Source organism: Triticum aestivum, chromosome 6A (genome assembly GCF_018294505.1).
Source record: "Triticum aestivum cultivar Chinese Spring chromosome 6A, IWGSC CS RefSeq v2.1, whole genome shotgun sequence".
Classification (NCBI taxonomy): Eukaryota; Viridiplantae; Streptophyta; class Magnoliopsida; order Poales; family Poaceae; genus Triticum; species Triticum aestivum.
Window position 1 is genome coordinate 65,741,617 of NC_057809.1, and position 7,545 is coordinate 65,749,161.

At 47.8% G+C, this 7,545-nt stretch overlaps 1 long non-coding RNA gene across 1 annotated transcript; it reads left to right on the forward strand.

Annotated features, from left to right (window-relative positions):
• Positions 1–2,811: 2,811 nt before the first annotated feature.
• Positions 2,812–5,192, forward strand: LOC123130296 (uncharacterized). The gene is made up of 7 exons (XR_006463794.1): positions 2,812–3,270; positions 3,358–3,573; positions 3,668–3,869; positions 3,948–4,121; positions 4,207–4,584; positions 4,666–4,824; positions 4,908–5,192. It is a non-coding gene; the product is annotated as an uncharacterized lncRNA (long non-coding RNA).
• Positions 5,193–7,545: the final 2,353 nt, after the last annotated feature.

Genomic DNA, 7,545 nt, shown 5'->3' on the forward strand with positions numbered 1-7,545 from the left:
CTGAAATATTTCAGTGTCCCAAAAATAGTTCCAACATTATTTGAACATTTAAATTATTTATAGTGTTTAAATGCCCAAAGTCAAATACAATAAGATTTAATTCAAAAATCTAGAATGGCCTAGAAATATGTGCATCATTTTTGGCAGAGGTTTTCACCTTTAACAAAAATCATGGACTTTTCTAAAGGGCATTTGGGTTCATTGAAAATATTTTTATTGAACCTAGTTGAATTCATTTGGTGTTGGGGTTTCAACAATCCCCATTTCAATTTCAAAAGAATTTAAACATGATGCAACACATGACTAGCTAGCTCAGAGCATACTATAACTAGGGATGTGACATTATCTATGAACAATATTTGAATCTTCTCTGAATTCTTTTATGTATGATTGGTTATCTTTGGAAGTCTCTTTGAATTATCAGTTTGGTTTGGCCTACTAGATTGATCTTTCTTGCAATGGGAGAAGTGCTTAGCTTTGGGTTCAATCTTGCGGTGTCCTTTCCCAGTGACAGTAGGGGCAGCAAGGCACGTATTGTATTGTTGCCATCGAGGATAACAAGATGGGGTTTTTATCATATTGCATGAATTTATCCCTATACACCATGTCATCTTGCTTAAGGCGTTACTCTGTTTCCATGAACTTAATACTCTAGATTCATGCTGGATAGCGGTCGATGAGTGGAGTAATAGTAGTAGATGCAGGTAAGAGTCGGTCTACTTGTCTCGGACGTGATGCCTATATACATGATCATACCTAGATACTCTCATAACTATGATCAATTCTGTCAGTTGCTCAATAATAATTCGTTTACCCACCGTAAAATACTTATGCTCTTGAGAGAAGCCACTAGTGAAACCTATGGCCCCTGGGTCTATCTTCATCATATTAATCTTCCTATACTTATTTATTTATTTACTTTTCTTTTTACTTTACTTTTCTTTTACTTTGCATCTTTATCACAAAATTACCAAAAATATTATCTTATCATATCTATCAGATCTCACTCTCGTGAGTGACCGAGAAGGGATTGACACCCCCTTATTGCATTGGTTGCGAGGAGCTATTTGTTTTGTGCAGGTACGAGGGACTCGCGCGTAGCCTCCTACTGGATTGATACATTGGTTCTCAAAAACTGAAGGAAATACTTACGCTACTTTGCTTCATCATCCTTTCCTCTTCAAGGAAATCCAACGCAGTGCTCAAGAGGTAGCACCAGCTCTTTGCCATCTGCTGGCAGATGGCAAAGAGCAGGCTGACGGCAAAGATTGTCTTTGCCATCAGCCAGCTCTTTGCCATCTTCTGGTAGATGGTAAAGGGGCACCCACCTCTTTGCCGACTGCCAGCAGATAGCAAAGTATCTTTGTCGTCTGCTGGCGGACAACAAAGAGGGGGTGGGATCCAGTGGACATTATCGCTGTAACGGCGCACCAGCCCCACCTCTTTGCCATCTGCCAGCAGTCAGGAAAGAGGTGGGATATTTCTTTGCGGGTTAAGAAAAAGATTTCCCCCACCTCCTCCCTCTCTCTCTCCCTCCACCTCACCCACCCGCACCATCTATTTTCATTTGGTACACGGCAAAGAGTTTGCCGTCTATTTTTTTACAGTAGGCAAAATAACAGTGTCGACTTCTCAAATTATTTGAAAATGTAAACAAGGCCTAAAGTATATGAAATTTGGCATGGTATTTGTTTATAGTTTCTATAATGCGTAGAAAGAGTTTGAGAAAAATTACTACATTTTAACATGCTTATTTTGCCAAAAGTAATAGGGTAAACAAACACAACTTATTTGAACGTTTCCTATTGGGTGGAAACAACTTCCCCTGGATCGATGACGTGGTGGGGCTGCCCCACACCCCACACCCACCAATCCACCATGCATCTCATGTTCCCAGCCCACGAGCACACCTCCATTGATCTATTCTCTCCTCCACAGAAACGCAGCAGCAATAGCCTCGCCGGATTGTGTCTCTCCGCCCCTCGCCAGAATTCGCCGTGGTGGCCCCTTGCCAAAATCCGCCGTGGTGGCCCCTCGCCGGATCCCCTCCATAGTCGCCCCTCGCTGGACACCGCCACGGCCGCTCCCTCGCCATACTCCGCCACGGCCGCCCCCTCGCCGGACTCCGTCGTGGCCGCCCCTCGCTGGACCCGTCCGCGGCCGCCCCTCGCTGGACCCTGCGGCAGTCGAGCTCCCCAGCCTCCTCCTCCTCGCCGCCCCTCATCGGACTCCGCCACGGCCGCCCCCTGCCAGACTCCTCCTCCCCGAGCCTCCTCCTCTCTACCTCGAGCGTAAAAGCCCCAGGCTCCTCCTCTCCGACCCTCAACGGGCTCCGCCGCGGCCGCCCCTCGCCGGACCCTGCCGCACCCGAGCCTCCCAGCCTCCTCTTTGCCAGAACGACCTCAGGCCGCCGGACGTGCTCACCATAGGACCGCCGGCCGCCATCTTGCTGCTGGACACGCTCACCTGCCGCCTGAACGACCACGTCACTCCAGCACCGAGTAGTACAGCCGTATTTTTTTAATTAACTAAAATTTCTTTGCCATCCGTTGACTATGAGGCAGACGGCAAAGAGAGTTGTTAGCCCCCTAACGGGGCTGGTACCTTTTCTATACCGTCCAAAGGATTTGCCGTCTGCCAGCAGATGGCAAAGGCCTTTTCATCTTTGTCGTCCGCCAGCAGACGGCAAAGAGCCCTTTGCCGTAGCTCGTTCAGCCAGACCTGTTGTCGTTTGCTGGCGGATGGCAAAGGTCTTTGTCGTCCGCTATGGCGGACGACAAAGTTTTTGATTCCTGTAGTGTAGGGGGATGAGGAGGGGGAGTAGGAGGGGGAGTAGGGGGACGAGGAGGGGGGTAGGTGAGGCAGAAGGAGGCGGCGGACGGGGAGTACGTAAAGCAGCCCGGAGTAGAGCACCTCTTTCTTCTCCTGGACCCTCTGATGCAGTGCTTCCTCGTGCACAGGAGGAGGAAACAGAGGATGGGGATGAGGTGAGCGAGGAGGAGGACGAGGAGGATTTTGTGGAGGAGGTGGTGGAGGAGGAGGAGGTGGTGGAGGACGCCGCCGCCGAGAGGAGGCTGGTTGTTCGTCAGGTTTCTGAGGGTGGGGATGGACCCTCACGGGTGACAGAGCACCATGAGGTGAGCGGCTCACAACCGAGCGGTTCGACTATCAGCACTACTTTAGAGGGAAAGCGTGGTTGCGTGGTCCTTCAAAGCTTCCAAGACGTCCATATGTGCATAGAGACGTGTTGATTAAACCAATGGGAGAGAAGTAAGTGGTTATCTCGACTCATCTCGTATAAATTGTACCTTTTGTCATTTCCTCACATATAATATGACTTCACGCTTCGTAATGCAGAAGCTTAGTAAAAGGTGGTGAGAGGCGTCTGCCACGGTAGCCGAGTGGCATCATTGGGGTCTTTGTAGGTTAAATTATCCTGGACTGGTCACTTTGCCGAACGGTATCATTGAGCCAGCTTGGTCATGGGATCACTACAAACTTGCACCGGATTTCCTGGATATGCGTCAGAGGGTTTATGATAACAGAGCCATGCGAGTGGTCAACGATTTCTGGGTAAGTCCTTTCAAACACCTAAATGCCAATACCAAAATGTTTAAATTTGCCATAGTCATAATTTAACCCTTCTCACATGTATGCATGTTTGTAGGATTTCTATACATGCGTTGAGGGTCAGAAGGATCGTGCAAATGTGATGGTTGAGAATATTGCCAAGAAACTAGTCCACGACATGCACTATGAGGAGCGCGTCCGGTTAGTGGTCAAGTATCACGCAGACTATCTCAACCAGAAGATTTCCAAACAGGAGGCTCGAGGGAAGCATCTTTCATGGGACAATTACTTCAAAGCAGGTGACGATGGATGCTTGATATTCCCTACATTACCGCAAAATTAGAATCCTTACTAAGATGTATTTGTTTGATTTACAGGTGATTCCTCGGTGGTGCACTGACAAACGTCCGTGCTGGGAGAAGATCATCAAACGGTGGACAGATCCAGGGTGGCAGGATGAACACAAAGCAATATCTGAATGACGTAAGTTGATGGGCTGTCGAGGACACCGTCAAGTCAAACTCACCATCCCAGGTGTCGTCTCAAAACATGTAGGCAACCACATCCTTTTCTTTTCATCATGTTATCTTTCATTTATGAGCATTCCCTTGATTGTTTGGATCGCTTTTTTTGCAGAAAGAAGACACTGGCAATGATATCACTTACTTCGATGCATGGACCATCAGACGTACCAAAGGTGACAAGGACAAGGACCCTCTCCACCCGGAGAGGGACTGGATCAGCTATAAAGCCCGGTCAGATGGAGAGAACTACACCGAAAAATTGAAGGAGACGTACGGGCCTGACGCTGATCCTCATGTGCTACCGTTTGACCCTCTTGTGGCCATTGTCGCGGCATGCGGTAGACCGAATGGCCGGATGGCGGTTCACCTTGATTCTATCATAACCTTCTCCCTTCCGAGAGTCAACACGCTCCGTGCTATGAGTATTGGCTCTACTCCTACCGTAGAGCGTCACATACCACATTTCATGAGCATTATTGAGGATATTCAGGTCAGTGCTTCTTCATTGATCCTTCATGGTCGTGCATATTTGCATTTCAACATGAATGACATTTGCATTGCCATATTGTAGACTTGACTGATTGACACCGAGAAAGAACGAGATGAAAACTGGGCCAAGCTGAAGGCACAAAATGATCTAATGAAGTCTTTACAACATGTGGTGGCCAATCTTTATTCCATGCAAGGCCAACTAGTGCCAGAGATACCACCGATGCTAGAGTGGAACATTGTGAGTTTCGTTCAAACTATTTCTATCACCATTTTCGGCATTACCATATGCATTCATCTCACTATTGGGTCAATCCATCACAGCTCAACCCATCACAAGGGTCGAACAATGTTCCGGTAGTTCCACCTCAAGTTGGTGGAGTTGGGGCAACAAACGGAATGATGCCTTCTAATGTTGATGGTATCACTCCGGTTGGTGGAGTTGGGACAGCAAACGGAATGATGCCTTCTAATGTTCACGTTATCACTCCGATCTCCAAAATCGCGTGAACTTCATGTTATGTTATGTTTGAAAATGTTCCTTGTATGTTCAGAAGTCTTGCATCTTGAGACTTGTAAACTTGTGGTAGTTGAGTGTCTTGACTACTATTTCACCTTTTATGCACTATTGCTTTTATGTGGAATGTTTTTCAGAATCATTGTTTCTTTTGTTCAATGATGCCTATATGTGACATGTTCTATTTGTGATGAACTATATGTTGCTGTTGTATATGTTTCACTGCAGGAAAGAAATAGAAATGAAAAAGGCTGTTGGGCACATCATTACCGAGGGTGCCTCTCGGTAATGACTGTGAAACTGGACCAGCATGCACCCTTTATCGAGAGGCCTCTCGGTAAAAGTGTACCAGCCAGTAGAACCTGACACCTTTACCGAGAGGCCTCTCAGTAAACGATAATAACCTATGTTGCCCCTGACAACTTTACCGAGAGGGCTCTCAGTAAAGGGAAAAGAATTGCCGGCGGTGGCTCTCGGCGAAGTTGGCCCCGGCCTGTTCTCGTGGGCCCACATGTCAGGACACGACACGTGTCAGCCTCCTACTGGTTCCCTTTGCCGAGAGTGGCTCTCGGCAAAGTTAGCCCTTAGCCTGTTCTCGTGGTCCCACATGTTAGGACACGACACGTGTCAGCCTCCTACTGGTTCCCTTTGCCGAGAGTGGCTCTCGGCAAAGTTAGCCCTTGGCCTGTTGTCGTGGTCCCACATGTCAGGAGGCAACAGGATTCAGCCTCCTACTGGTTCTCTTTGCCGAGAGTGGCTCTCGGCAAGGATGGCCCTCAGCCTATTGTTGTGGTCCCACATGTCAGGATGCAACACGTGTCAGCCTCCTACTGGTTCTCTTAGCCGAGAGTGGCTCTCGGCAAAGATGGGCCTCAGCCTGTTCTCGTGGTCAGGCAACAGGTGTCAGCCTCCGACTGGTTCTCTTTGCCGAGAGTGGCTCTCGGGAAAGATGGCCCTCAGCCTGTTCTCGTGGCCCTACATGTCAGGAGGCGACACGTGTCAGCCTCCTACTAGTTCTCTTTGCCGAGAGTGGCTCTCGACAAAGCTGGCCCTCAGCCTATTCTCGTGGTCCCACATGTCAGGAGGTGACATGTGTCAGCCTCCTACTGGTTCTCTTTGCCGAGAGTGTCACTCGACAAATTTGGCCCTCGGCCGGTTCTCGTGCTCCCACATGTCAGGAGGCGATAGGCATCAGCCTCCTACTGGGGCTCTTTGTGGCTCTCGGTAAAGTTGGCCCTCGGCCTGTTGTCATGGTCCCACATGTCAGGACACGACACGTGTCAGCCTCCTAGTATTTCTCTTTGCCGAGAGAGGGTCTCGGCAAAGTTGACGTGGTCCCACATGTCTGGAGTTAACGGATTGTTATCCGTTAGCTGCTTTATTTTGCCAAGACGGGCTGTTTAGCTCTCGGCAAAGGCTTTGCCGAGTGCCCGTGTTCTGGCTCTCGGCAAATTCCTGTTTGCCAAAGAGGTGTACGCCGGGTGGCTTTTGCCGAAGGTGACACTCGGCAAAGGTGTTGCCGGCAGTTTTTGGGCCTTTGCCGAGTGTCCGTGGCACTCGGCGTATAGGGCGATTCCAGTAGTGAATGTCTAGCAGACCATTCCCCGAAACTGTCGAAAAACTTTGCTTTGATTCTATGTTGCAATAGGGCCAAATCTTCTTTCATCCAATATTTCCAGCAGTTAATACTAGGCACATCTTGTCTAAAGATTTTTCTGTCCAAATTCTCTAGCATGCTTGTATGATAATATCCAGAGCAAATTCTTTTGGAAGTGCAGCGTGCAGTATCATGATGTCATCCAAGCTTGATATTCCTAGTTTTCTGTTTGGAAGATGCACTCCCAGCATTCTTGTGCAAAGGTACAATCCCAGAAAAGATGTCTCCAGGTTTCTTCTGATTGCTTATTACAGTAGACACAATTATAGTTGTCTAGATGCATATGTTTCCTCCTCAGCAAATTTCTTGTCTTGACTCTATCATGGAGTAGAAGCCAGAAGAAAATATTATGCCCAAGTCTGTTAGAAGTCTTCCAGATCCATTTGACCAGGAAATGGCCTTCATCAGTCTTGGGCCAGATAGCTTTATACATTTTGATTGAAGAGTAGTGTTGACCTTGCCCAGAGCCCTTCCATTTGTCCCTTCTTTGATCACTCCAATGCATGTTCACTAGTCCTTGGAGATCATTAGGTTGCCTGTATTCTAGTTTTGAGAGTGGAGTGTGGAGAAGTTGATGTGGGTTTCTTTCCGAGATCCATGTGGTTGCTATCTGTAAATCAGTTTTGACAAAGGAATGCAATTCCGGGAATTTGCTAATAAGAGTAGTATCAAGCCACTTGTCATGCCATAATATGACGGTCTGTTCATTGCTCATTGTAAATTTGTAATTTTCTTTGAATAGTGGGTGGAGCTTTAAATGGCTCTCCATCTCGTGCCCTAGAAGTTGT